Source organism: Mesoplodon densirostris, chromosome 17, assembly GCF_025265405.1.
Source record: "Mesoplodon densirostris isolate mMesDen1 chromosome 17, mMesDen1 primary haplotype, whole genome shotgun sequence".
Taxonomy (NCBI): Eukaryota; Metazoa; Chordata; class Mammalia; order Artiodactyla; family Ziphiidae; genus Mesoplodon; species Mesoplodon densirostris.
In genome coordinates, this window is record NC_082677.1 from 62,282,225 (window position 1) to 62,303,554 (window position 21,330).

Below are 21,330 nucleotides of genomic sequence, written 5' to 3' on the forward strand. Positions count from 1 at the left end.
CCTACCACAAATGGTTTTAGCCACTTTATTTGTTCCAAAATATCTTAGATTTTAAATAATAATTTTAAAATTAAATATTAAAGAAAAAATTTTAAATTTCAGTATATTTTGAATATGGAAAAATGTTGCAACCAAATTTTAGAATGGGATTTTTTTTTTCCAAAATAGAAAACAGCCATGTGCTAAAAATCTCCAGTGCTTCTGGAAACCCTTAATGGTTGGCATGCATTCAACAAAAGTTGCCAAATTGTACCTTCATGTGAGACACTAAAACAACAATTTAGAAGAAAATTCAGCTATTCACTAAACAGTTACGCTGTTCTTTACCATTTTTTAGAGTAGGGAGGAACACTTTGTGTTAATTTCTTTTTCTTTTTTTTTTTATCATTGAGGAAAGTCATACTGATGCCCACTTGTGTAAAACAATCACTAAACTATTCATTGCTATTTGCCACAGAATTTTCTATAAGGAAGCCTAACGCTGTCAACTTCTTTCTTATTTTAATTTCTAAAATATTGACAGTTAAAGTTAACTACAACATTGTAATTCTGTTAACACTTCCATAATTTTGGGGGGCTGGGGAGTGACTAAGAGCCAATTTCTATTATATTCAGGAAAATAATTTTTCCTAGCCTGGAGAAGTGGCCTCTCTTGACTCTGATATTCTGCTTTGGTTCCATATAGAGAGAATATATATATTCTCAATTGTGGCAGTTTTGCCCCTGAGGGGACACTTGGCAATGTCTGGAGACTTTTCTGGATGTCACAATTTGAAGGACGTGATTGGCGTCATGTGGGTAGAGGCCAGGAATGCTACTAAACATCATACAGTGAGCTGAACAGCCCCGCATTACAACCTATCAGTGGGGCCGAGATTGAAAGGCCTTGATGTAAAATGATCTGGAACTTGAGATGGAAGAATCTTTGTCACCATTTTACTAATGTAGTGAACACAAGCGTATGCAAAGGGGAATCTTCGTGTATCAGCAGGGTTCTCAAACTTGCTCAGATTTCTCTCCTTCTCCAAGCCAGTTCCTCGCCAGTCATCCCTAATTAGAGTAAGGCACAACCATCTACGAAGTGGTCACAAGAAAGAAACTCAGGAGCATCCTTGATTCCGCTACTTCTCTCACTGTCCACACTCAATCCACTAGTAATTCCCGAGTGTTCTGTATTTAGAATCTATCCTCAATGTGACTACCTCACTCCGTCTCCACTGCCTCCCTCTTCCTAAGCCACTATCATATCTTGGATGCCTGGATTCTGCACAGCCTCCTAAATGGCCTCCCGACATCCTTTCTTGCTCTTGGCGGTGCATTGTTTAGCAGACAGATTGTAAAGTTTGCATCACATCATGTCATTCCATCCCATGGCCTCTCGTTGCAGATAGAAGGACATCTAAACTTCCTACCAGGGAGAACCATCCCTGCCTGACTGAACCCCATGTAACTCTCCACTTTCACCATCAGTGATTCTCTCTCTCCAGTCAGACTAGCGTCCTCCAGGTGCCCTGAACCCACAAACTGTTTCTGACACAGGCTTTTACACTTACTATCCTCCCCACCTGGAATGATTCCCCCACCCTCTCCTCCGGACCCCCCTGTATCTGGCACTTCCAGATCGTCTCAACTCAGAGACACCCTCTGACATGCCCTCATCCTACACACATCCCATAACATTCTACAGTTTTATTTCTCCCTTAGGACTTGTCATTATCTAAAATCATCATATTTAATTTTGTGCTTATTTTAGTGTTACTTTCTTCTCCCACACAAGTTCAGGAGGGCAGAGATTTTGGTCTGAATTATTACCATTGTATGTCTCTCATTTAATTATAGACTAATCTTTAGTAAGCTCTCAAAAGAGTAAGAAAGAATAAATGAGTTAATTGATAAATTGACTTCGTTAGTAGCTTTGTTTTTTTACCATGCTAAGTATTCCAGAACACATCAGAATAAAGCAGAGATTTCAAATTTGGTGAGTTCCCTTCAAGTATGTATACAGATATACTTTGCATGCTGTACCCTAATTTCTAGTTTGTGTCCCAAGGTTGCTCTGCAAAACTATCCCGATCTGCCATCTCTTTTCTCCTTTTTCTCTTTTTCACGTCCAACTCCACTTCTGTTTGTCCCCAAGGTAAAGATTCTTTTAGATGATTCTTCTTACATGAATATCAGCAGAAGTTTTCACTGGACTGTTGAGATTAGATTTCATCATGATAACCACCAAAACCTTCTTAATAATCTTTTGAAAAGAACATTGTTGTCTCAGTTATAAATGCAATACATTGTGGAATCAATTCAAATAAGTAAGAAATGTGTAAAATTACAATCAGTAGACTCCACCAGCTTGCCTTTTTTTTTTTTTTTTTTTTTTTTTTGCGATACGCGGGCCTCTCACTGTTGTGGCCTCTCCCGCTGTGGAGCACAGGCTCCGGACGCGCAGGCTCAGCGGCCATGGCTCACGGGCCCAGCTGCTCCGCGGCATGTGGGATCTTCCCGGTCCGGGGCACGAACCTGCGTCCCCTGCATCGGCAGGCGCACTCTCAACCACTGCGCCACCAGGGAAGCCCAGCTTGCCTCTTTTAATGATCATTTAGCCCCCGCCCTGAGGAAAGAGCGTGGGTGTGTCGTGCGGGATGCTGTGTTTTTGTTCTGCTAAGTGACTGGCACACATGGTCTTTTAGTAAATATGTGTAGCATGAATGAGATAATGTAGAGAGAGCAGTTAGCGTGGCCTGTGACACCTGGCAGGTGCCCCATAAATGATTCATGTGGCATGGGAGTGATATTTAAGCTAATCACCTGCCTCCTGCTAGTAATTGGGCCATTTGGGGAACCCACCAAAGTCACAATTGTGGAGAAAGAGATGAGCTTCAGGAAACAGAGAACCAGTTCCTGTCCCAGAGAGGGACTCAGTGGAAGAGCTGAATGGGTCTCCTGAGGAAGGCTGGTGTCAAAATTAATAGCATCTTTCCAGCAAGGCTCAGGCATTTAATTAAAATGAATTTAATACCAAAGTCAGTTGCAGGACTGAAGTGCCACAGGCAAGAGCTGACCAGTAGTGGAGCCCAGCCACTGTGTCAGCATGGAAGTACTGCTTGCAGGGACCCCAGCAATCACACAACAGCTTCCTGCAGCTGGAATTAGTAAGAGTTGATGCAGGAATAGATATGATAGTTTAAGTTTTTCTTTAAAAAAGTACTTATTTGCACTCGTTTTGTGCATTGCTTAAAACTGAGGAGTAAAGGATTAATTATATTGTTAATTTTTAGGAGAGCCATGTTTTTGCAGAGAAATGACTGTGAACTTGATATCAGGACCTGGGGAAAAGGCTCCCTTTTATCACAAGCAACTCTTAAGCAAGTAATACTAGTTGGCTTATAGTAAATAATAAAGCTAAAGAAGATAGCATTTGAAGTTAGCTTCTTTTCTATAAGTACATCCATCACCGTGCCATGCCATGCCAGGTAAAGGACAATAATCCATGATCTCTCTAGGTGAAAGACATATGATCTGGCTTTTAGAGGACATTCAATAAGTGCTTTTTGATGCCTAAAAATGAGAGGTTCAGAATGGGTTAATTCTTATTTATCTTAACCTCTTTCCTATCTAAAGATTTCTTTTTAATATTCTTACATTGCTGTTAGAATCTGATAGTTGTTCAAAGGTAATTGCAAAATAGTTCTTTCATTTCAATCCAACTAATGTATTTCCCATTCCTGCCCTAAAAGAAAAGGAATCCTTTCTTCTAGGATTAGCTTCGAAGGAAATGTGGTGGTTTTTTTCTTTTCTCTCTTTTTTTTATTTTTTATTTTTAGGAGACTTGTTTAGTCAAAATCAGCAAACTCTTTACTCTCATACTGAATGCAGAGGTAAAGAACTCATTTCCTATTGCCCCATCTTGTTAGAGGTTCATGTTCTCTGGGTGTGTTTCCCAAGTACGTGAGCCCCCAAGCACTCAGGTCACACATGTCTGAACTCTAAAGATTTATTCCTGTCCATTAGAGCTCATTTCCAAGGCTGTCTAAGTTGTTGGTAGATTTGGACATTGCCATAAACCTTGTACTTATGGTGAAGGTGACATCATCCTATCCTCAATATGACAAAATGCAGGAATGTGTATGTCTTCCTATAGGAAATATAGTTAACACTGCATAATTTTGCTTCTATAGGCATTAGAAATATATCACATAAACTTAAGTCAAACAGCTATAGATGGAATATATTATTAGCACTTAAATTTAAGGTAAAAGTACTAATTGATAGATTTAATAGCAAACAAGAAAAACAATTTATTATACTGGTACACATGGTATGGCTAGTGCCTACTTTACACCTAACCATTATATACGAAGTGGTGAACTCTATAATGAGTGAAATTTCAGAAGCTGAAACACAAAGAAAGAGACACATAACCTAGAATATAAATTCTGATCCAGTTATTTAGGGGGCTTCGTTTACAAATCCATTGTAAAAATATTTTTTAAATTACCTTTTTTCAAAAACTTAGACATTTTGTAATAAACTTTTCAAATAAGAAAATCTAATTCACATACACACAATGAGGAATAATCTTACATAATTTTCAGATGTATCCAGCTTTCAAATTACTATTTCTAATGAAGTTTACCCAAGATATTATATTATTTTTTAACTTCACAACTTAGTATATGATAGACATAACTCCCTGAAATCTGTGTGAAGGAATCCAGTTTTGTAATTCCTATTCCCAACAAATGTGTCCTTAATTAAATTTGTCTTTAACGGTTAGTAGCAATAAGTAACACAAAGATAAAGATCTATTTTATTTAGTCACTGAGAGTTCTCATTCTGTTTCATAGGAGAGTTGTAAATGTCGGTTTGTGATAGTGGGTGGAGACAATACCCCTTCTGTTACTTTGTCTTCTGTGTTAGAATCCTGGTAGTTGGTTGCACTGGTAGAGACAGAATGGCATGGAGGTGGTGATACTGATATGTGGTGCATTAATAAACAGAAGAGTCAGAAGGTGGAGCTGATGTCAGATGGAACATGGGAAATTTGGTTTGAGCAGCAGTAAGTTTTCAAGTTATCCAGGAGGCAGATGGAAATGTGAGAGTTATGGGAATGTGAGAGTTTATCTTTGGGAGAGTGTTGATGCTGGAAAGAGTAATTTGATATTCATCTAAAACACAGGTGGTGATCATGGGAGCTGTGGAATGAATGAGTTTACAGGGAGAATGAGAGGAGAGTCAGAAGAAAAGAGGGGCAGGGATGCCATCCAGGGAGAAAATGCATTTAGAAGAGGAAGAGTTAGGAAAAGCAGGAGCAGTGGTCAAAGAAGAGAGAGAAGAAACATGAAAGCGGGTCCAGGTTGGAGAAGAAATAAGAGTTTCTTAAAAGTCAGAACCAAAGGGGCTTCCCTGGTGGCACAGTGGTTGAGAGTCCACCTGCCGATGCAGGGGACACGGGTTCATGCCCTGGTCTGGGAGGATCCCACATGCTGCGGAGCGGCTGGGCCCGTGAGCCATGGCAGCTGAGCCTGTGCGTCCGGAGGCTGTGCTCCGCAACGAGAGAGGCCACAATAGTGAGAGGCCCGTGTACAGAAAAAAAAAAAAAAAAAAAAAAAAAAAAAAGTCAGAACCAAAAGGGTAGTCAAAAAGAAGCAAGAAAGACCAGAAATACATGTATCTTTCAAGCAGAGGAGGAAGGAATTTTTTTTAACATTTTTATTGGAGTATAATTGCTTTACAATGGTGTGTTAGTTTCTGCTTTGTAACAAAGTGAATCAGTTATACACATGCATATATTCCCATATCTCTTCCCTCTTGTGTCTCCCTCCCACCCTCCCTAACCCACCCCTCTAGGTGGTCACAAACCACCAAGCTGATCTCCCTGTGCTATGAGGCTGCTTCCCACTAGCTATTTATTTTACATTTGATAGTGTATATACGTCCAAGCCACTCTCACTTTGTCACAGCTTACCTTTCCCCCTCCCCGTATCCTCAAGTCCATTCTCTAGTAGGTCTGTATCTTTATTCCTGTCTTACACTTAGGTTCTTCACGACCTTTTTTTTTCTTAGATTCCATATATATGTGTTAGCATACGGTATTTATTTTTCTCTTTCTGACTTACTTCACTCTGTATGACAGATTCTAGGTCCATCCACCTCACTACAAGTAACTCAGTTTCATTTCTTTTTATGGCTGAGTAATATTCCATGTATATATGTGCCACATCTTCTTTATCCATTCATCTGGTTATGGACACTTAGGTTGCTTCCATGCCCTGGCTATTGTAAATAGAGCTGCAATGAATATTTTGGTACATGACTCTTTTTGAATTATGGTTTTCTCAGGGAATATGCCCAGTAGTGGGATTGCTGGGTCATATGGTAGTTCTATTTTAAGTTTTTTAAGGAACTTCCATACTGTTCTCCATAGTGGCTGTATTAATTTACATTCCCACCAACAGTGTAAGAGTGTTCCCCTTTCTCCACACCCTCTCCAGCATTTATTGTTTCTAGATTTTTTGATGATGGCCACTCTGACCAGTGTGAGATCATATCTCATTGTAGTTTTGATTTGCATTTCTCTAATGATTAATGATGTTGAGCATCCTTTCATGTGTTTGTTGGCAGTCTGTATATCTTCTTTGGAGAAATGTCTATTTAGGTCTTCTGCCCATTTTTGGATTGGGTTGTTTTGCTATTGAGCTGCATGAGCTGCTTATAAATTTTGGAGATTAATCCTTTGTCAGTTGCTTCATTTGCAAATATTTTCTCCCATTCTGAGGGTTGTCTTTTGGTCTTGTTTATGGTTTCCTTTGCTGTGCAAAAGCTTTTAAGTTTCATTAGGTCCCATGTATTTATTTTTGTCTTTATTTCCATTTCTCTAGGAGGTGGGTCAAAAAGGATCTTGCTGTGATTAATGTCATAGAGTTTTCTGCCTATGTTTTCCTCTAAGAGTTTCATAGTGTCTGGCCTTACATTTAGGTCTTTAATCCATTTTGAGTTTACTTTTGTGTATGGTGTTAGCGAGTGTTCTACTCTCATACTTTTACATGTAGCTGTCCAGTTTGCCCAGCACCACTTATTGAAGAAGTTGTCTTTTCTCCACTGTATATTCTTGCCTCCTTTATCAAAAATAAGGTGACCATATGTGCATGGGCTTATTGCTGGACTTTCTATCCTGTTCCATTGATCTATATTTCTGTTTTTGTGCCAGTACCATACTGTCTTGATTACTGTAGCTTTGTAGTATAGTCTGAAGTCAGGGAGCCTGATTCCTCCAGCTCCATTTTTCGTTCTCAAGATTGCTTTCACTATTTGGGGTCTTTTGTGTTTCCATACAAATTGTGAAAAATTTTGTTCTAGTTCTGTAAAAAATGCCAGTGGTAGTTTGATAGGGATTGCATTGAATCTGTAGATTGCTTTGGGTCATAGAGTCATTTTCAGAATGTTGATTCTTCCAATCCAAGAACATGATATCTCTCTCCATCTGTTTGTATCATCTTTAATTTCTTTCATCAGTGTCTTACAGTTTTCTGCATACAGGTCTTTTCTCTCCTTAGGTAGGTTTATTCCTAGATATTTTTGTTGTTGTTGTTGCAATGGTAAATGGGAGTGTTTTCTTAATTTCACTTTCAGATTTTTCATCATTAGTGTATAGGAATGCCAGAGATTTCTGTGCATTAATTTTGTATCCTGCTACTTTACCAGATTCATTGATTAGCTCTAGTAGTTTTCTGGTGGCATCTCTAGGATTCTCTATGTAGAGTATCATGTCATCTGCAAACAGTGACAGCTTTACTTCTTATTTTCCGATTTGGATTCCTTTTATTTCTTTTTCTTCTCTCATTGCTGTGCCTAAAACTTCCAAAACTATGTTGAATAATAGTGGTGAGAGTGGGCAACGTTGACTTCTTCCTGATCTTAGTGGAAATGGTTTCAGTTTTTCACCATTGAGGACGATGTTGGCTGTGGGTTTGTCATATATGGCCTTTATTATGTTGAGGAAAGTTCCCTCTATGCCTACTTTCTGAGGGTTTTTATCATAAATGGGTGTTGAATTTTGTCAAAAGCTTTCTCTGCATCTATTGAGATGATCATATGGTTTTTCTCCTTCAATTTGTTAATATGGTGTATCACGTTGATTGATTTGTGTATATTGAAGAATCCTTGCATTCCTGGAATCAACCCTACTTGATCATGGTGTATGATCCTTTTAATGTGCTGTTGGATTCTGTTTGCTAGTATTTTGTTGAGGATTTTTGCATCTATGCTCATCAGTGATATTGGCCTGTAGTTTTCTTTCTTTGTGACATCTTTGTCTGGTTTTGTTATCAGGGTGATGGTGGCCTCGTAGAATGAGTTTGGGAGTATTCCTCACTCTGCTGTATTTTGGAAGAGTTTGAGGATAGGTGTTAGCTCTTCTCTAAATGTTTGAGAGAATTCGCCTGTGAAGCCATCTGGTCCTGAGCTTTTGTTTGTTGGAAAATTTTTAATCACAGTCTCAATTTCAGTGCTTGTGATTGGTCTGTTTATATTTCCTATTTCTTCCTGGTTCAGTCATCTTGTGCTTTTCTAAGAATGTGTCCATTTCTTCCAGGTTGTCCATTTTATTGGCATAGAGTTGCTTTTAGTAATCTCTCATGATCGCTTGTATTTCTGCAGTGTCAGTTACTTCTCCTTTTTCATTTCTAATTCTATTGATTTGAGTCTTCTCCCTTTTTTTCTTGATGAGTTTGGCTAATGGTTTATCAATTTTGTTTATCTTCTCAAAGAACCAGCTTTTAGCTTTATTGATCTTTGCTATCGTTTCCTTCATTTCTTTTTCATTTATTTCTGATCTGATCTTGATTTCTTTCCTTCTGCTAAGTTTGGGGGTTTTTGTTCTTCTTTCTCTAATTGCTTGAGGTGTAAGGTTAGGTTGTTTATTTGAGATGTTTCTTGTTTCTTGAGGTAGGTATTGCTGTAAACTTCCCTCGTAGAACTGCTTTTGCTTTATCCCATAAGTTTTGGGTCGTTGTGTCTCCATTGTCATTTGTTTCTAGGTATTTTTTGATTTCCTCTGATTTCTTCAGTGATCACTTCGTTATTAAGTAGTGTATTGTTTAGCCTCCATGTGTTTGTATATTTTACAGATCTCTTCCTGTAATTGATATCTAGTTTCATAGCATTGTGGTCAGAAAAGATACTGGATACGATTTCAATTTTCTTAAATTTACCAAGGCTTGATTTGTGACCCAAGGTATGATCTATCCTGGAGAACATTCCATCAGCACTTGAGAACAATGTGTATTCTGTTGTTTTTGGATGGAATGTCCTATAAATATTAAGCCCATCTTGTTTAATGTATCATTTAAAGCTTGTGTTTCCTTATTTATTTTCATTTTGGATGATCTGTCCATTGATGAAAGTGGGGTGTTAAAGTCCCCTACTGTAATTATGTTACTGTAGTTTTCCCCTTTTATGTCTGTTAGTATTTGCCTTATGTATTGAGGTGCTCCTATGTTGGGTGCATAAATATTTACAATTGTTATATCTTCTTCTTCGATCGATCCCTTGAGCATTATGTAGTGTCCTTCTTAGTCTCTTGTAATAGTCTTTAATTTAAAGTCTATTTTGTCTGATATGAGAATTGCTACTCCAGCTTTCTTTTGATTTCCATTTGCATGGAATATCTTTTTCCATCCCCTCACTTGCAGTCCGTATGTGTCCCTAGGTCTGAAGTGGGTCTCTTGTAGACAGCATATATATGGATCTTGTTTTGGTATCTATTCAGCCAGTCTGTGTCTTTTGCTGGGAGCATTTAATCCATTTACATTAAGGTAATTATCATTATGTATTTTCCTATTCCCATTTTCTTAATTGTTTTGTGTTTGTTATTGTAGGTCTTTTCCTTCTCTTGTGTTTCTTGCCTAGAAAAGTTCCTTTAGCATCTGTTGTAAAGCTGGTTTGGTGGTGCTGAACGCTCTCAGCTTTGCTTGTCTGTAAAGGTTTTAATTTCTCCATCAAATCTGAATGAGATCCTTGCTGGGTAGAGTAATCTTGGTTGCAGGTTTTTCTCCTTCATCACTTTAAATATGTCCTGCCACTCCCTTCTGGCTTGCAGAGTTTCTGCTGAAAGATCAGCTGTTAACCTTATGGGGATTCCTTTGTGTGTTATTTGTTGTTTTTCTCTTGCTGCTTTTCATATGTTTTCTTTGTATTTAATTTTTGATAGTTTGATTAATATGTGTCTTGGCGTGTTTCTCCTTGGATTTTTCCTGTATGGGACTCTCTGTGCTTCCTGGACTTGATTAACTATTTCCTTTCCCATATTAGGGAAGTTTTCAACTGTAATCTCTTCAAATATTTTCTTAGTCCCTTTCTTTTTCTCTTCTTCTTCTGGGACCCCAGAACATAATTTGAATGTTGGTGCATTTAATGTTGTCCTGGAGGTCTCTGAGACTGTCCTCAATTCTTTTCATTCCTTTCTCTTTATTCTGCTCTGAAGTAGTTATTTCCACTATTTTATCTTCCAGGTCACTCTTCCGTTCTTCTTCCTCAGTTATTCTGCTATTGATCCCTTCTAGAGTATTTTTAATTTCATTTATTGTGTTGTTCATCGTTGCTTGTTTTCTCTTTTGTTCTTCTAGGTCCTTTTAATGTTTCTTGCATTTTCTCTATTTCCAAGATTTTGGATCATCGTTACTATCAAAATTCTGAATTCTTTTTCAGGTAGACTGCCTGTTTCCTCTTCATTTGTTAGGTCTGGTGGGTTTTTACCTTGCTCCTTCATCTGCTGTGTATTTTTCTGTCTTTTCATTTTGCTTATCTTAGTGTGCTTGGCGTCTCCTTTTTGCAGGCTGCAGGTTCATAGTTCCCGTTGTTTTTGGTGTCTGTCCCCAGTTGCTAAGGTTGGTTCAGTGGGTTGTGTAGGCTTCCCAGTGGAGGGGACTCGTGCCTGTGTTGTGGTGGATGAGGCTGGATCTTGTCTCTCTGGTGGGCAGGACCACATCTGGTGGTGTGTTTTGGGGTGTCTGTGGCCTTATTATGATTTTAGGCAGCCTCTCTGCTAATGGGTGGGGTTGTGTTCCTGTCTTGATAGTTGTTTGGCATAGCATGTCCTGCACTGTAGCTTGCTGGTCGTTGAGTGGAGCTGGGTGTTGGTGTTTAGATGTAGATCTCTGGGAGATTTTTGCCGTTTGATATTATGTGGAGCTGGGAGGTCTCTTGTCGACCAGTGTCCTGAAGTTGGCTCTCCCACCTCAGAGGCACAGCACTGACTCCTGGCTGGAGCAGCAAGAGCCTTTCATCCACACGGCTCAGAATAAAAGGGAGAAAAAGTAGAAAGAAAGAGGATAAAAGAAAATAAAATTAGGTAAAATAAAATAAAGTTATTAAAATAAAAAAATAATTATTAAGAAAAAAAATTTTTTTAAGTTAAAAAAAAAAAAATGGATGGACAGAACCCTAGGAGAAATGGTGAAAGCAAAGCTATACAGACAAAATCTCACACAGAAGCATACCCATACACACTCACAAAAAGAGGAAAAGGGGGAAAAATAATATATCTTGTTCCCAAAGTCCACCTCCTCAATTTGGGATGATTTATTGTCTATTCAGGTATTCCACAGATGCAGGTACATCAAGTTGATTGTGGAGATTTAATCCACTGCTCCTGAGGCTGCTGGGAGAGATTTCCCTTTCTCTTCTTTGTTCACACAGCTCCTGGGGTTGTTTAGAATTTGGCCCCGCCTCTGTGTGTAGGTCGCCTGAGGGCATTTGTTCCCCATTCAGACAGGACGAGGTTAAAGCAGCAGCTGATTCGGGGACTCTGGCTCACTCAGGCCGGGGGGAGGGAAGGGTGCGGAGGTGGGACGAGCCTGCGGCGGCAGAGGCCAGCGTGACGTTGCGCCGGCGTGACGTTGCACCAGCCTGAGGTGCGCCGTGCGTTCTCCCGGGAAGTTGTCCCTGGTTCCCGGGACCCTGGCAGTGGCGGGCTGCACAAGCTCCCCGGAAGGGAGGTGTGGAGAGTGACCTGTGCTCGCACACAGGCTTCTTTGTGGCAGCAGCAGCAGCCTTAACGTCTCATGCCCGTTTCTGGGGTCCACGCTGTTAGACGCGGCTCACGCCTGTCTCTGGAGCTCCTTTAAGCAGCGCTCTTAATCCCCTCTCCTCACGCACCAGGAAAACAAAGAGGGAAGAAAAAGTCTCTTGCCTCTTCAACAGCTCCACACTTTTTCCCGGGCTCCCTCCCGGCTAGATATGGCACACTATCCCCCTTCAGGCTGTGTTCACGCCGCCAACCCCAGGCCTCTCCCTGGGATTCGACCTCCAAAGCCCGAGCCTCAGCTCCCAGCCCTGCCCGCCCCAGCGGGTGAGCAGACAAGCCTCTCAGGCTGGTGAGTGCCGGTCGGCCCCGATCCTCTGTGCGGGAATCTCTCCGCTTTGCCCTCCACACCCCTGTTGCTGTGCTCTCCTCGGCTACTCCGAAGCTTTCCCCCCTCCGCCACCTGCAGTCTCTGCCCACGAAGGGGCTTCTAGTGTGTGGAAACCTTTCCTCCTTCATGGCTCCCTCCCACTGGTGCAGGTCCCGTCCCTATCCTTTTGTCTCTGTTTATTCTTTTTTCTTTTGCCCTATCCAGGTATGTGGGGAGTTTCTTGCCTTTTGGGGGGTCTGAGGTCTTCTGTCAGCGTTCAGTAGGTGTTCTGTAGGAGAAGTTCCACGTGTAGATGTATTTCTGATGTATCTGTGGGGAGGAAGGTGATCTTCGTGTCTTACTCTTCCGCCATCTTCTCCGACCCCCCAGGAAGGAATTTCAATAAGGAGGAGGTCAACAGTATCAACATCCAAAGTTATCTGACCACAAGTTATGAATTTGTTCATTCTAAGCATAGCAAACCCACCATCACTCAGTGCTGTTTATCATTCAGTGCTCTTGCTTACCGTGAGAGCCCTGGAACAGCCCTTGAATTTAATCCCAGCGGTAATGCCCGTTCCTTTTCCCTACTGGGAAGGTCCAAATGGGGTGTGAGTGGAGCCGGTGTGCAGTGTGCTGGTGAGCACGGCCTGCTCTCAGAGTCTCTGTTTCCCTTTGGGTTTTTGTTTCTCTGCGTTGTTATTGCTGAGACCCTAGAAAGCAATGTAAACATACTTATTTCTTTTATATATATATATCTTTATTGGAGTATAATTGCTTTACATTGTGTTGGTGTCTGCTGTACAACAAGGTGAACATACTTATTTCTTTGGAAAAAATGGGTGTTCACGGTAAATGATGGACAAAGGATTTTATGGCCTAAAGGTTAGCAGAATTTAAAGAATAGTGTCTTTGTCTTGCTTCTCAGTACATGCTGTACAAGGCATGTTGACAACAAACATCTAAATTACATTGGAAGCTAATGAGCAAAATATAAATGGTGTTAAGATAACCTAAGGTCAAATTTCTAAGGCAGACTTAAGATGGTAGGCTGAAAAGCGCTGTCTGTCAAATGCAGCTTAATGTTCAGCTCAACTGGCATGTTAAGACAGTTCTCTCGGACCACCTAGAGTGAGATGCCATAAACCCCATGCATGAGGAGGGCTGGGACGGGCCCGCAGGGAGTGGCACTTCATTTCTAGTCATGTACCTCAGGGCGTGCAAACTCTTGTGAACTGTCCCCTGTATCTACATCTTGTCTCTTAATGGAGGACTGTCTTTCCAGTGCTTTGAATCTCCTGTACTTTCTTTCCCCCTCTACTTCCTTAAATAAAATCCAAATTCCCCAGAGATTTGTCCAAGGTTCCCAGTCTTAACTGCAGCCTCATCTCTTATCTCTCTGGTCCTCTCTGTTCAACCTGCGCTTGTCAGTTTCCAAAAGTGACAGCTTTTGGCATAATAGCAGAGTAATGCATGATTGTAGTGAAACTATAGGAAAAACAGAGCAAGGAAACCAAGCACCCAGAGATAAATGGCCACATGTCTAGAAGGAGTCTTGCTGGATCAAAGGGTAGGCAAGTTTTTACAGCTTTTACATCACCAAATAGCCCTGCAGAATGACTCTATCAGTTTACACTCTGCCAGCATGGTTAATGGGCTGTAGTGTAATTGTCTGTTTATCTATCTGTTATCCTCATTAGGCTATAAGCACTTCAAGGACTTTTCAGTCTCTCAGTGCCCAGCGTCTAGCATTTAGCCTGATACAAAGTAGGCTTTCATTAGCCCCCTTCCCTTTCCTTACTTCTAAATTCTCTGAAGCCCCAAACAATGGGCCATTGGTATCATAGAATATATGGATGAATGATAAGGCCTAGTGGGTAGTAAAATATTCCAGAATTTTCCCCCCAAACTCAACACATCCATAAGCTCTTATATAAAGTTTAACATCTACCATGCATAATGACGTCTTCATTAATAGGTAGCTTTAGATAACCTTATGTCAGGTACTGTTTGTGTTTGTCTTGAATTAGCATTGAACACTGAAGTTGCATAAATGTAGAAGTGTATGTTTATGGATATTTTAAATAAATTATCTTCCAAAATTCAACTACATTAGTAAATGAAATTGCAGTAACTTCCTGCAGGGTGAAAATTTTGAGAGCATGTTACTATGGCGATTATTTTTAAATGTCGTGTAAGATTATAGTTTTCTTTCTGGCATAAAAAAGTCTCTAAAAATCTTCAAGGAATATATTTACTTGCATGTGAAATCTTTAGTAAAGCTATAAAATCAACATTATGATACTTTTCTTTGAAGAACAAGAGCTTTTAAAGATAAAGATCCGAGATAATTTACTTAAAACATGACTGGAACAATTATCATGTATATTTTGAAGAAATACATATATGCTAAGGATACAAAGACTTAGTGACACACAAGCAACAATTGAGAACACATATTCTACATATTCTGGAATAGGAGATGGGCATAAAAAGAAGTAAGTTAAATACAGTAAAACAACCACTGTGATGGAGATCAAAAACAAAATTCTATGGGAAAAAGATGAGGAAATAGCTCACCTTAGAACTATTTCCATGTGTCAAGGTTCCTTTGAGATATTTCCATTTCAAATTTTTTTTCTAATGATCCTAACTGGGAAGGATGCTTTTCACTATCTGAGTAATTTAGCTGCACCTCTTCTTACAAAACAAACATTTACTGAGCAGCTGCCATGTGCCAAGTACATAGGCACAGGCAAAAGCCTCAGGTTGACAAAGAACTTTAACGCATTTTGTTACAGATCTTATGTTTAACAATTCAAGTTCAGTCCATGCTTTATAAGTATTTTTATATATTTTGTGTGTATGGTGTGTACAATCATGAAAATATGTATTGTTTTTATTAGTTACACTGTGCTTAATATCTGTTGAATGAATAAATGGGTGAACATGTAAAGAATTCATGTATTTAATTATTCATAGAGAACCAAGTTATGTTATTTACAAAACCATAGATCTGAGCTACAAACATTTGACATTCAATAAATATTTGGCGAAACCATAGTTGGGGCAAAATTGGAAGAAGGTAAAAATACTTAGAAGAGTCAAAATGGTTAAGAAAAGTGATTAAGGAAAAAAATTATTTTTCTTAACAGTATGACTTTGAACAAGAACATTGATCTCAACTGTGTCTCTGTATTCTCTATTTTCATTATTGGTCAGCTCTATATAATGAAGAAAATGTGCTTTTCAGTACTAATATTTCTAATGTAAGTATGCCTAGCCAACTAAGACATAACTTAGACATCGAAGCTTGCTCATTGATAAAATATACCAAATTGTCAATAGTCCAGGTTAATATCTCTAATAGCACTTATGTTGGCACTGGAATTGTAGTAGTATTGTAATACTATAAGACTTTTTTTAAGTAAAATAATAGCAAATGTAAATCACCATCGTTTTCTTTTAGGGACATGAAAAAATTATGACCCACTTCTGTATATGAGAGAGATGAGATTTTTGTCAGTGATTCAGCCAACAGATATATTCATAGTTCAGTTGGATTTTAGTCATGAGAAAATATAGACAAAAAATTGTTTACTTTTTTTTAATTTATGAAAACATGTAGAAGCCTTCTGCACAGTTACTTTAATTGGAATGTTATTGAAGTAACCATCAGGGTATTCTCACAGAATGAATAAAACATTGATTTTAACTGAAATGAAAATCATGGCTTGGCCAAAGTTTGGGGGTTTTAAATGGGCAAAAGTCTTCACAACTATCAGCATCAACACATTTCTTTCTAACAGTTTCTCTGGCTTTCAGAATGTGGTCTTGTTTTGATCTTCGAAGAATGTTGTTAGAATAATTGGAAATCTGCTAGAATGGCAATGATCCTGTTGTGGAAAAGGCAAAAAAAAAAAAAAAATTCTAGCTTCAATACTGGAAATTATAAAAGCCGTTTGGAAAGTATTAAAGTATCTGACTTTGAAAAGTTTGGCTACTTTGAAGCATTGTATAGATTCTGATCCTTTCCCTACTGTTCTGAATGATGGCTAGCAGAACCGCAGAGAAGCAGACCACCCATAAAAATTGAAACCAACCGTTCATTCGTTGCATGATTTCTGTGTGATTTCTAGCTTCTTTCAGTATTGATGTACAGGCATGTGATGACTTTTGTAGATTAGTTTGATATTCATATACAGTCAGCCTTCCATATCATCGGGTTGCACGTCTTTGGATCAACCAATCATGGATTGAAAATATTCAGGAAAAAAATTCCAGAAAGTTCTAAAAAGCAAAACTTGAATTTGCTGCCCACTAGCAACTATTTACATAGCATTTACATTGTATTAGGTATTATGGGTAATCTAGATTTGATTTAAAGTATAATATATCAGAGGTTATATGCAAATAGTACACTATTTTCTATGAGGGAGTTTGCATCCACAGATTTTTGTATCAGCGGGTATCCTAGAACCAGTCCTCCAACTATACCTCAGGGATAACTCTATTGCAATTTTGGGCATTTCTCATCCTTGATTTTTTGTTCTGTTTAAAATTTTATCTCAATACAATTTCACTGATAAAATTTAGAATATTGGAAATTTGATCCTCAAATTTCACTTTGAGGATTTCAGTTCTACTCAGTCCATTATGTAACCTGAGAAAGCAGAACTTATCTGATTAATTATAAATTATATTTTGTTTTGATGTATGTGAAATACATGTTTTTAACTGGACTTACTATGTTAAAATTTTTTGAACTATTGGCTCACATTCTAATTACCTATTATATCTTGTGCACATTGGCATGTTATATGGTTCTCTTCTCTCTTTAATTCAAAAATATTAAGAATTTATGTTCCTAAAGTGGAAGAGTCCAAATGTAAATAAATATATATCTTTCAACACTGGATTATATGTGTAGAGAGCAGACACCACAAATAGCATGTTCTAAAATTTTGCAATCATATTTTGAAACAGGATGAGCACACAGGATACCATATATAATCTGAAATTTATTTGCCTTTAAATACACTCATTTAACTCACTAAATATAATTACATTTTTATTTTGTAACATGACAATGAGATGAGAACTTAAGTCAATAATAAACATAATAATAAATGTAATTTGGCTTGAATAAATACAGTCAGCAATGATCAACATAACAGTTGGTGAGTAGGTTTGGGATTTAAGTATGTATGTATCTCAAAAGATATTCTTAACACTTATGAATCAAGTTGTTCTGAGTTAATAAGAGACTAGTGAATTGAAGGGGAGTCCTGAACACAGAGATTACACCCACTGGAATTATTCATGACTTCAAATTTGAGATGATTCTATCTTATGTGCTCTATGGTATCTGCATTTGAACACCTCAGTGATACTGATACTTCTTATCAGTGAAGATAGCTGCATTGACCTTAGGAGTAAAGAGATAATTGGGGGGAAATTACAGCAACATTTCAGTGATCTTTCTAATATACCTTTCACTGTCATGAAAGAGCCTCTATGAGAAGTTGGTGACTTCATGATATGATTTCTGAACCTTTAGTTTCTAAAATGATACAATCTCATTGAATTCATAAAAGATGGGATCATAAAGCCAGACATAACTTTTAGGCTTAATAATCCATATAGGTTTCTCAGTATGTAGAACTAAGAAAACACCCCAGTTGATTTCAAAGATAGCAAGATTATCTATATAAAATTAATAATGTAATTGGCCCATTAATGAACATAGTTAGATCTAGCTACCAAGATGGTCACCCGGACATTCTGGCTGTGAGTTGTGGCTCATGGTCCGCAGTGAAACACAATTCACACGACCTCTGAAAAGTAAGTGATACCAAAACAAAACCAAGAATGGCTGAACAGATATGAGTCAATCCTACAAAGTCCTTTTTGTTTCTGTATTCCTTCATTTCAGTTATTTTAACTTCTGCTGAACAGGTGACCCTGACTAGGGAAGTCGACAAAGTAGTATAAGGTTTTTGACAACTGTTTCCAAGTTGAGGGCACTTTGCTCAGTCAACTTCCAGTCACTTACAAAGCGGAAGACAGCAACCAGTCAGCTCCATTTTATGCAGCCTGTTTTCTGTATCATGAGGCGATCATCAAAATCAAGAAAGGATCTAGGATACAGCAGTCATTTATTTTTTTTCAAATTTAAGTAGATTATTTTCTAAGACCACTAAATGTGCTTTCTTAGGTATGCATAGCACAATGATCATCCTTGCTTCTCTCAGGTAGTTTGCCTAGTGGCTTGTCCCTTAGGTATAAGAGATTCCCTCTTGGTACTGTTTCTAGGCAAAAGGTCACTTTCGGACAGGGAGATTAAAAGCAGTATTAATTCCTGCAATGTATAGTAGTCAGATTAGACTTGGAAAACACTTTGTAATTACCTGATCGTGTGGCCAGAATGTGTAGGCTGATAATTAGTTAGAGTACCCAACTATCCAGAAATCTCTCTGGGGCCTCATCTGAGTTATAAGACATTCTTCTATCAGTTGCTTTTGGTCATAAGTATCTTCTTGAAGGTGACAGGAACATAAAAATACACAACATTAATTTTTTCATGAAAGAAATACTGATATTTTCAGAACACATAGCCCCTAATTAAATTACTGCTGATGGAATAAGCATTCTGCAATAGCAGGAGAGGAATCAAATTTAATTTCCCAGTGCCATAGGAAGGGCTTGACTATTCAAAAACCATCTCTAAATCTTAGGAACTATGCTTTCAAGGGCTAAGCTAACAGAACTGAGCAGGAAATAAGCCTGATTAGTATTTTGTAAGTAATTTTGAGCGCAAAAGATATACTTACAATAACAGCCAAGACTTATCATCTACAGTTGAACTCAACACTGGCAAAAAGAAAAAAGTAAATTGAATTCATTAAAATGACATCAAATAAATTATGATGTTCATTTTCTTGTGCACTGCTTATCACTTTTTAAATCACTTTTTAATTTTTAAAACTTTGGTTGGATATCTCTAGATCCTAATAAGGAGAAATGGGTTAGCATTGATTTGGATGACTTATGAAACATTTATACACAAATTATTCACTTGCTGTTCTTAACTTATAACACAGTTTTCTCAAGGCTCCTCACTTTAATACAGCCTGTCAATCACTGCTATCTATAATAAGGAGGCATGGAGGCTCGTATTTTTTTTTCACCCACACAATTTAAAAACATAACCTCTGGCTTTTTGCTAAAGAACTGTTTTGTGTCTTTCCACTTGGCACAGGGTAATCGAAGCAATTTTTGTGGTTGGAAACACATTGATAGTGCTCAGTAAATGTAAATCTAATAACCGTATTATTCACCAGGTTTGGAAAGGAAACAAGAGATTTATATGGGGCTACAGTTATAATTAAGGGAACAAATAGCCCTTTTTACAGAATTTCAATATAGGCTTTCCCCCCTCACTTATAACGTGTACTAGCTATCGCTAAGATTACTCTGTCTTCGGTATTCGTGGTACTTTATAATAAAGATAACTTTGTGAAAGAGAATAAAGCTTTCACTTTCTGCTGAGCACCTGTCTCGTCTTGAATTTTCAGGAGCAGCCAGTGAGAAGTCAAAGGTGTCCTTTCTTCCCAGACCCATGGGGAAAGATTTGTCATTTGATAACCGCAGTCTACTTTTCTGCTTCTTCTAGGCGTTTGTCATGGTCGCATCAAGCAGCTCCTTTAAAGAGTGATCTGTACCTCTTCCCTATATCTAAGGGTGACCTGAAAAGGCTTATTTTATCAACAAACGGCACATTCTGCTATTTTGATGAAACCAGTCATTCAGTGAAATCTGTAGACATAATCATACCATTCTGTAGAAACATTAAATTTTTTAAAAATCTTAGGAAAAAGAAAATAGGTGGCTTTGGCAGAGAACCTAAAGCATGTGGAAATTGAGATGATAAAGGAAAACCAGTTATCACTTCAGTGACCAAAGTGTTTCACGTATGCTGGCGGACTGTCATATGGAACTGGGCATCTTATGATTCTACAGACTATGTCCCAGATATTGCAACGGCTCCCGATGACTTCTGTGCCAACAGTAGATTATTGTATTGTACTGGAACTAATCTCTTCCTTTTCCAAACTATCAGAATGCTTTATTCAGTTCTCTGCTATGATACTTGTAGGTTATATTACGGTTATTTGTGTATGTGTCTTATCACCACTATTAGAGACTATTAAGGTAAGGAACTTGCTCATGGCTTAGTATACCTTCAGTGACTTGTTTACTCTACATGATCAATATACATCTGTTGATGGATGGGTGACTAGTTTTGTGGATCCAAATCTAAATCAAGGACAGATACATGTAGGTTGTTATATATATATATATATTTTTTAACATCTTTACTAGAGTGTAATTGCTTTACAATGGTGTGTTAGTTTCTGCTGTATAACAAAGTAAATCAGCTATACATATACATATATCTCTATATCTCCTTCCTCTTGCGTCTCCCTCCCACCCTCCCTAGCCCACCCCTCTAGGTGGTCACAAAGCACTGAGCTGATCTCCCTGTGCTATGCAGCTGCTTCCCACTAGCTATCTATTTTACATTTGGTAGTGTATATAAGTCCATGCCACGCTCTCACTTCGTCCCATCTTACACTTCTCCCTCCCCGTGTCCTCAAGTCCATTCTCTACGTCTGCATCTTTATTCCTGTCCTGCCCCTACGTTCTTCAGAACCATTTTTAAATTTTTTTTTAGATTCCATATGTATGTGTTAGCATATGGTATTTATTTTTATCTTTCTGACTTACTTCAACCTGTATAACAGTCTGTAGCTCCATCCACCTCACTACAAATAACTCAATTTTGTTTCCTTTTATGGCTGAGTAATATTCCATAGTATATATGTGCAACATCTTCTTGATCCACTCATCTGTTGATGGACATTTAGGTTGCTTCCAC

At 38.3% G+C, this 21,330-nt stretch overlaps 1 protein-coding gene across 1 annotated transcript in view; it reads left to right on the plus strand.

The window, feature by feature from the left end:
• GPC6 (glypican 6) overlaps window positions 1–21,330 on the plus strand; it is a 1,080,358-nt gene that overhangs the window by 580,534 nt on the left and 478,494 nt on the right. The window lies entirely within an intron of this gene.